The sequence below is a fragment of the Pangasianodon hypophthalmus genome, chromosome 30 (genome assembly GCF_027358585.1).
Source record: "Pangasianodon hypophthalmus isolate fPanHyp1 chromosome 30, fPanHyp1.pri, whole genome shotgun sequence".
NCBI lineage: Eukaryota > Metazoa > Chordata > Actinopteri > Siluriformes > Pangasiidae > Pangasianodon > Pangasianodon hypophthalmus.
This window is the reverse complement of record NC_069739.1, coordinates 12,762,576-12,772,587: the sequence shown is the minus strand read 5'-3', so window position 1 is coordinate 12,772,587 and position 10,012 is coordinate 12,762,576.

Sequence of the window (10,012 nt, the reverse complement as noted above, 5' to 3'; positions counted from 1 at the left end):
TCGAGCTGATAGAAAGGATATAGTAACTTGTATAATCACTCTTTACAACTTGTATAATCACTCTTTACAAAAAGCATCTCAGCATGCACAAAGCATCAAACCTTGAGATGGATGGGCTACAACAGCAGGGCCTGCAGGTTGCTGCTCTCACTAGCCCATATTGGTGATGGACACAGTACGTAAGCGAGCATGCTGATATTATCTGAAGTGTGTAAAACAGCGACACAGTGTGTGGTGTGTAAATTAGCGAAGGCGATGTCCGATGCAGTAATATGCTCTGGCTCCATCCCAATGCGGCGTGGCGATGTAGCTTATGGTCACTGAACTGCTGGATGTCCAGGTGGTGCTCCGAAAACAATGTGGGCTTTATAGATAATTGGACTAACTTTGAGGGCAAGGCTGGCCTGTTAGTGCGGGACGGTATCCATCCCACTCGGGAAGGTGCTGCTCTCATTTCCTGCAGCATAGCACATAGTCTCAGAACAGGCCTAGTTAATCGGTGACAATCCAGGGCCAAGGCCAGGGAGCAGACAAGCAGGCTAAACCGACCGTCTGCTAGCTGCACTGAGTCGTCACTTAGGTTCCACCGTATTGAGACTGTGTCTGTTCCCCGAGCTAAACAAAATTATAGACATACTCAGACAGTTTGTTTTAGTAACCTAATTAACATAAAATTAAATCAAACCGAATGCATAGCCAGCACCGTTGATCTGAAGCTAGGACTGTTGAATATTAGATCTCTTATGTCTAAAGCACTTATTGTTAATGAAACCATTACTGATCAGGAGTTTGATGTACTGTGTTTAACAGAAACGTGGATTAAACCAAACGAGTTTGTAGCATTAAATGAAGCTAGTCCTCCCAGGTACAGTTACATACATCAGCCCCGTCTAACTGGCAGAGGAGGAGGCGTCGTATTAATTTATAATGATAATCTAGACGTCACACCAAAACCTATTCATAAATTCAACGCATTTGAAGTTCTTTATTCTAACATAACATACGTAGCCACTAAAAATAAGTCTACCCAGGTGATTCCAGTAATTATTATTTACAGACCCCCAGGGCCATATTCGGAATTCCTATGCGAATTTGCGGATTTCATCTCTAACCTGGTTGTTTCTTTAGACAAAGCATTAATTGTTGGAGACTTTAATATTCATTTTGATAATCCAGGTGACCCTCTGAGAACAGCAGTTGTGTCCATTCTAGATTCTGTAGGGGTTAATCAGAATGTAATAGGACCCACCCATAGTGGTGGTCACACTCTTGATTTAATACTAACATTCGGATTAAATATAGAAAATATAGTCTCATGTCCACAGTCTGAAGCTATCTCAGATCATTACCTCATCTCATTTAAAATGTGTCTTAATCATAATATATGCACCTTGCCACGTCACCGTGTCAAATGTACGTTCACGTCAACAACTGCACAGAGTTTTATCAGTAATCTCCCAGATTTATCATCCATGATTGGATCACCGTCTGATCCCAAAGAACTTGACCAGGCAACTGAATGCTTAGAATCAACGTTCTGCAACTCGCTAGATAAGGTAGCTCCACTTAAAAGAAAAATAATTAGGGAGAAAAAGCTAGCACCCTGGTATAGCGATCACACACGAACTTTAAAACAGACCACTCGAAAACTAGAATGTAAATGGCGTCAAACTAAATCGGTAGTATTTCAAACAGCATGGAAGGAGCGCCTTCTGAGCTATAGGAAAGCTCTTAGTGCTGCTAGATCAATGTATCTCTCCACCCTAATTGAAGATAACAGAAATAATCCTAGATTCTTATTTAATACTGTAGCAAAATTAACTAGGAATAAGACCACAATAGAAACACGCACACAATCATTATATAGCAGCGATGACTTCATGAATTTTTTCAACCACAAAACTGAAAATATCAGGCAAGAAATTCAGACTATTAATTTAAAACCAGACAGTTTTATAACTAACCCTGTAGATGATAATATAATAATATCAGATCAACAATTACAATGTTTTACTCCCCTTGAAGAGACTGAACTAATTTCACTAATTTCATCATCAAAATCATCAACCTGTATACTAGCTCCTTTACCTACTTGTTTCCTCAAACAGATAATTCCTGAAACAATTAAACCTCTTTTAAAGATAATCAATTCTTCCCTTAGCATTGGCTATGTACCTAAATCTTTTAAATTAGCAGTTATCAAACCCTTGATTAAAAAACCTGACCTTGAACCCTGTCAGCTGTCTAACTATAGACCAATATCAAACCTCCCCTTTATCTCCAAGGTCCTAGAAAAGGTTGTAGCACAGCAGCTATGCTCATACTTACATAGGAATAACATTCATGAAATGTATCAGTCAGGATTTAGGCCTCATCATAGCACAGAGACAGCGCTGGTTAAAGTGGTAAATGACTTACTGCTGGCTTCTGATCAGGGTTGTGTCTCCTTGCTGGTGCTGCTTGACCTTAGTGCAGCTTTTGATACCATTGATCATGCTATTCTCCTCGATAGACTAGAAAATGTAGTAGGCATTAAGGGAACGGCCCTTTCCTGGCTCAGGTCTTATTTGACTGATCATTATCAGTTTGTAAACGTAAATGGTGACTTCTCTTCTCATACTAAGGTAAAGTTTGGTGTCCCACAAGGCTCTGTTTTAGGCCCACTGCTCTTTTCCACTTTTTCCACTGTTATGCTGATGACACACAGTTGTATGTTTCAGCAAAGCCAGATGATAGACACCAGCTTAATAAAGTTGAGGAATGTGTAAAAGACATTAGAAACTGGATGCTTATTAACTTTCTCTTACTTAATTCTGACAAGACAGAAGTACTTGTACTAGGACCACATGCAGCTAGAAGTAAGCTTTCTGATTACATAATAACTCTGGATGGCCTTTCTGTTTCATCATCTGCAGCAGTAAAAGACCTTGGTGTGATTATCGACTCTAGTCTTTCTTTTGAAGCTCATGTAGATAATATAACTAGGATTGCTTTCTTTCATCTCAGAAATATTGCTAAGATAAGAAATATATTGTCACTACACGATGCAGAAAAATTAGTTCATGCTTTTGTTACCTCTAGGTTGGATTATTGTAATGCCTTACTGTCTGGATGTTCTAGTAGATGCATAAACAAGCTCCAGTTAGTCCAGAATGCAGCAGTGAGAGTCCTTACTAGAACCAGAAGATATGACCACATCACCCCTATCTTATCCACACTGCATTGGCTCCCAATCAAATTTCGTATTGATTATAAAATACTACTATTGACCTATAAAGCACTAAATGGTCTCGCGCCACAGTACCTGAGCGAACTTTTGGTCTTTTATGATCCGCCACGCCTACTCAGATCAAAAGGTGCAGGCTATTTGTTGGTACCTCGAATAGTGCGGGCTACAGCTGGGGGTAGAGCTTTCTCTTACAAAGCCCCACAGTTATGGAACAGCCTTCCACTTAGTGTTCGGGGCTCAGACACAGTCTCCGTGTTTAAGTCTAGGCTGAAAACATATTTGTTTAGTCAAGCCTTTTGTGAATAGTTTTTTCTTAGGTACAGGGGCAGGTCTGGAGGGTTCACAGGCATAGAGTGTTGTGGTGAAATGGGATGTTTGGATGCTGTCGCCCCCCCACTCTCACCCGTTCACTCAGGTTTGTCAACGGTGGAGAGGCTGGCTGCTTTATGTCCCAGGGTGCCCTCATGTCTGTGTTAGCTTCTGGCTCTCCCTTTTAGTTATGTTGTCATAGCTAGTCTTGCCGGAGTCCCTGCTTGCATTCTGCATGCAAAGTACATCGTGCTTAACTATTAGAGGACAAAAGCTTACCTAACAATCTCTTCCTTTCTCTCCATCTCTCTCTCTCCCTCACTCTCTGTCGAGCTACACATGCTACTTCTGAGATGCCAGTGATCCTGACCCCTTCTGCTCCTCCTCGCTGCCTGACCCATCCTGATGCCCCTTCTGCTCCTCCTCGCTGCTTGACCCATCCTGATGCCCTACTTCTGGTTGGAGTTCTCATCGGTTGAGTTCGCTCGCTGCTGCTGGGGGTGGCCCCATATGGATGGCCTGAAGAACTGTTTGGTTTGCTGGGGATGGTGCCACCTGGGGGCTGTGGAGATGGCTTGGGGATCACATATGGGGAGCTGTACTGTAATGGCTTGGGACTGCGATTGCTGTAGTGGCTTTGGGGCTGCAGTTGCCACGAGCAGCTTCATACTCAGGACTCCATCAGTGGACAGTGGATAGATTTTAACCAACCAGACTTCTTGTGAAAACTGTGATGAATTTGAGCCTGGTTCCTCTCAAGGTTTCTTCCTCATATCATCTCGGGGAGTTTTTCCTTGCCACCGTCGCCACTGGCTTGCTCATTAGGGATAAATTCACAGTGATAAATTCAAATATTTACAATATATTTTTGTGAATCCATTTATTTCTGTAAAGCTGCTTTGTGAAAATGTCCATTGTTAAAAGCACTATATAAATAAAATTGAATTGAATTGAAGTGCAACTTAAGATGGTACATCGGTATATATCAAAGTGGTAAGTACAGCATTATTAATTAATATGTAAAATGGCAAATTGCATTGGAAATTTTCACAGGTATATTGATTTTACCATTGTCAGGAATGGATGTTAAAGCTTTGAGTCATAACTGACTATGTGCTATCTAGATGGCATTATCCATAATTTTAATCAGTGGCATGTAATTATAAGTAGTGAATGTAAGGTACTAACTAAAAATATAAACAGCAGTCAGCATTTACACTCAACACAAACTATTTTTGAAGGAATAAATCATTCCCCATCTGGCTCTGATACCTGCAGTAAGCTACCCATCTGAATGGAGAAATGCTCTTTTATCCTCTGCTCATTCTCTCAGTGGAGTTTGTTTAAAAACAAGAGACTGGCTAACTTTACCAAGCTACTTCCAGTGTTAGCTAAGGTTGTACAGTCAATAAATTGTTTATTTGAAATTTAGCTAGTGTTAGCTACCTTGGTTTATGCCATCACTTTGTTCAGTCATGTCGGTTTGCTAGTTATAATATCAGTATAATGAGCAAGACTAGAGATCAAAATGATGTTCCTGTTTTTGAATCTTTTCGAATGAATTGCTGGGAGTTTCTTGCCTGTGTTTAAATTATAAAATTTTTTTCTTTTCCATCAATAATTTTGTGCTATCGTTTTCATTTGTTGTTTCTTTCACTTTTCCCTTCTGCCACATTTTCATTTTCTCTAAGAATACTTTTGTTTTTTACCTAAAGACAGCGGGTGGAGGCCATCTACATCTGATCTGTCTAACATAATCTTAACAAATCTTTGACTAAGGTATGTTTAACACTGACCATGTCAAACATTCAGCTTATTCAGTGTGCTGTGTGCAGGATGTTTAATCATTCTTCCTCTGTCGTTAGTAATAGCTTTATTTGTGATAAGTGTATATTAGTTAGCTCTCTGACGTAGAAGATTGCAGCATTAGAGGTGCGCATCCAGACTCTAGAGAGGGTTAGTGAGAGTTAGAGCAGCGTAGTTTATGTAGGAGAAATTCTGGATGCCTTAGGAGGAGTTAGCAATCCCCCAACTCCAGCATTAGAGCCCTCACAGCAGGGCGAATGGGTAACAACTCAGTGGCATAATCTCAAAGCCAAAGCTAATAATAAGGCTCACCCACGGGAGCACCACTCCTCTCCACTTCACGTGTCTGACAGGTTTGCTCTCCTCACAAGAAGGCTGTCACATAATGCAAGACAGATGCAAGTGCGGTATGGAGACAGAGGCAAGTGCAGTAAAAGGGCGCATGTATTAAGAGAGGCAGGCAGACAAATCCAAAACAATGTTACAAATGTAATCCAAAACAGGCAAGGGTCAGGCGACATACAAACAGCAATATAATAATCCAATTAATAAAGCAAGGATAATCCAAAAGCAAAAAACAAAGGAACGTAACAAGAAGTCAAAAACTAGAACGAACACACAGAAAAAAAATGGCTATGTAAAGTCAGGTGGTGAAACACTGAACAATACTTCAATACTATATTGAAGATCACTTGCTGCTACTGGGGCCCCACATGGACTGCCTGAAGATCATTGGGATTGCTGGAGATGGTGCCACTTGGGGACGGTGGAGATGGCTCTGGACTGTGGTTCATATGGGCAGTTGTACTGTGGTGGCTTTCGGGCTGCGGTTGCTGCAAGCAGTTTTGCATTCAGGTCTCCATCAGTAGACAGTGAATAGGTTCAACAAAACAGACTTCATGTGAAAACTGTAATGAATTCCCTGGTTGCACAACTGCACTATTTATCCACGTAGTAGACAGTTATAGAAGGGAATGATTTATAATCGCACTATCCGGTGTCACCCAGATGAGGATGGGTTCCCTTTTGAGTCTGGTTCCTCTCAAGGATTCTTCCTCATATCGTCTCAGAGAGTTTTTCCTCACCACCGTCGCCTCTGGCTCACTCATTAGGGATAAATTTACATTTACAATTTATATCCTGAATCTATTTATTTCTATAAAGCTGCTTTGTGTCAATGTCCATTGTTAAAAGCACTATACAAATAAAACTGAATTGAATTGAATTGAATTTCTGGAGTCTGAAGCTATCTCAGATCATTACTTCATCACTTATACAGTGCTGTGAAAAGGTATTTGCCCCATCCTGAATTCTTCTGTTTTTTTGTGTATCTCATACTATATAGTTTTAGATCTTCAAACCAAATACAACATAAAACAAAGGCAACCTGAGTAAACACAGAATACAGTTTTTAATTTTTTTTTTAATGAAGGTTAAAGGTTAAAAAAGGTTGTCCAACACCTATCACCCACGTGAAAAACTAATTGCCCCCTTAAGCCTAAAATCTGGTTGTGCCACCTTTAGCACCAATAACTGCAGCCAGAACTGCTTCAGTTCAGCCACATTGGAGGGTTTTCAACCATGAAATGCCCGTTTAAGGTCCTGCCACAGCATCTCAGTTGGGTTCAAGTCAGGACCTTGACAAGGCCACTCCAAAACTTTAATTTTGCTTTTTTTGAGTCATTCAGAGGTGGATTTACTGTTATGCTTTGGATCATTGTCTTGCTACATAATCCAGTTGAATTTGCACTTGAATTTCAACTTACAGACTGAAGACCAGACATTGTCCTTTAGGATTTTCTGGTAGAGAGCATTCATGTTTCCCTCAATTATTGCAAGTTGCCCAGGCTATGATGCAGCAAAGCATCCCCACATCACACTGTCACCACCATGCTTGACTGTAGGTATGATGTGCTTGTATGACGTGACTGTAGGAATTCAGTGTTTGGTTTACGCCAGATGTAACAGGACCTCTGTCTTCCAGACAGTTCCACTTTCGACTCATCAGTCCACAGAACATTCTCCCAAAAGGTTTGAGGATCATCAACGTGTGTTTTGGCAAAATTCACACGAGCCTTAATGTTCTTCTGGGTTAGCAGTGGTTTTCGCCTCGCCACTCTTCCATGGCTGCCATTTTTGGCCAGTGTCTTTCTGATAGTGGAGACATGAACAGTGATCTTTATTGATGCAAGAGAGGCCTGTAGTTCCTTCGATGTTGTCCTTGGCTCTTTTGTGACTTCCTGAATGAGTCGTCGCTGTGTTCTTGGTGGAATTTTGGAAGGTCGACCACTTTTGGGAAGGTTCACTACTGTGCCGAGTTTTTTCCATTTGAAGATAATGGCTGTCACTGTGGTTCTTTAGACTCCCTGAGCCTTTGAAATAGCTTTGTAACCATTCCCAGCCTGATGTATTTCAATCACCTTCTTCCTCATCATTTGTGGAATTTCTTCAACTTTGGCATAGTGTGTTACTGGGTAAGAACTTTCAACCAACTTCAGGCTGTTGAAAAAGCTGATTTGATTGAACAGGGCTGGCAGTAATCAGGCCTCGTTGTGTCTAGTCCAGCTGAACCCCATCATGAATGCAGTTTCTGATTTACTAATTTGGGGAATTAGTAAATACAGGGGCAAATACATTTTCACACAGGCCCAGTTGGTATTGGATAACCTTTTTGCTTCAATAAATAACATTATCATTTAAAAACTGTATTTTGTGTTTACTCAGGTTACTTTTGTTTTATGTGAGATTTTGTTTTAATTTCTGAAACAAATGAGTGTGAGATATACACAAAAACAGAAGAAATCAGGATGGGGCTAATACTTTTTCACAGCACTGTAGTTATAAGCACATGATACTAAGTGAAATGCCAAAGCAGCAGCAGGCACTTGGAAAGTTCTTGACTACAGACACAGTGGAGTCCAAAAGTCTGAGAGCACTACTGAAAATGCTTGCTTGGCATTATTTTCCAATTTTACACAAAGGTTTTCATTACAACAATTTGCTTTAATGACAGTGTGACTCGAGCTGGCACGGACTCCACAAGTTTGTGTAAAACCTTAGGATCCATTTTAGATCAAATCCATTGGAGTGTCATCTGATCACACGCTTCAATAGAAGAGATTAGACATGAGGAAAGTCTGACCTTTTGTACAAAGCAGTTAACCTGCTCAATATCACACATGTGCTTACGTGTAAATAGGGACGTAGAAATATTGCAGAATCTTCAATATTAAATATTCAAGTTGTTGTTATTCTTCTTTCTGCTGCTCCCATTAGGGGTCACCACAGTGGATCATCCGTCCCCATTATGGAAATCTGATTTATGGTCCATGTATTTGATTTGGCACAGGAGTTGACTAAATATGAAGTCAGCAAATATTTTTGAAAATTTAGTTGTGATTGGGCTAAAAAGAGAAAATCTAAGGAGAGTAATGTTATATGTAAAATTACTAGTCTTTTAGCTAAAATGTAGAAGATCTTACTGACTCTGAAAAGCTGAACTTGCTGAACAGCAACACCAATTAAACAAAATATGTAAGTATAAAGCTGAAGGGGCTTATATTCGATCCCGTAGAAAGTGGGTTGAGGAAGGTGAACAAAGTTCTGCTTATTTTTATAGATTAGAAAGACAGCAAGCCAAAAAAGTCATATAGGAAAACTCATGATTGTTGGAATAATTAGTGAAGATCAGAAGATTATTGGAAAATTCTGTGCTAAATTTTACAGTGATTAATACACTTCTAAATTTTGCCACCAAGATACATTTGATTTCTTTGAGTCTCTTCAGAATGTAAAGCAATTGGATATAAAAGCTCAATTACCCTGAAATTGTTGAAGCAATTAACACATTACAAAATGACAAATGTCCTGGAACTGATGGACTCACTTCAGAGTTTTATAAATTATTTAGCAAAAGAAAGCACCATTTCTATAAGAGGTTTTTAGGGAGAGTATAGAGAAAACATTTCTCCCAGCCACCTTATGGCAAGGGATAATGACTTTATTTCTAAAACTGAATCGATCATACAAAATTACTCATTACTGTCATTACTACAAAATAATAGCTTTAGTTCTGGCCAAAAGACTAAAATGTGTTCTAAAGTCCATTATTGATGAAACACGCTCAGGATTTCTGCAAAATAGATATATATCAAACAACATATATTTAATATTAGATATATTAGATTACTCACATTTACTCTACTGACTGAGCTAGCCAGGTACAATATTAAATATTCAAGATATTGAACATTTTTTTTCTTTGTTTTAAATATTTCAAAATTCTAAAACTTTCTGTTTATCTCCAATTTAAATTTTTTAAAAATCCCAGATTTTCAATATGGTCTCAGACTTTTGGACCCCACTGTGTATTCTGTGGTTTACAGTAACTCTTATGGAAAAAATGGCTGCTGCTCATTGGTTTTAGTTAAGCACTGTGAGATGTGTTTGTGCGTTGCACAGTGGCAGTCGGTATGCTACAGATCTGCTGAGAATTCTGGAGAGTGAAAATTTGAGCAGTAGTGTACTACATTTCACTATTATTTAGTTCATGTGGACTAAATGAAGGCTACGGGCCTTGTGTGTGTTTTTTCTGTAAAGTTTAATTTTTTTTGATAAAGTAATGTTTAGAAATCTAATTTTTTTTCTACTGATTCAATAATGCAGAAG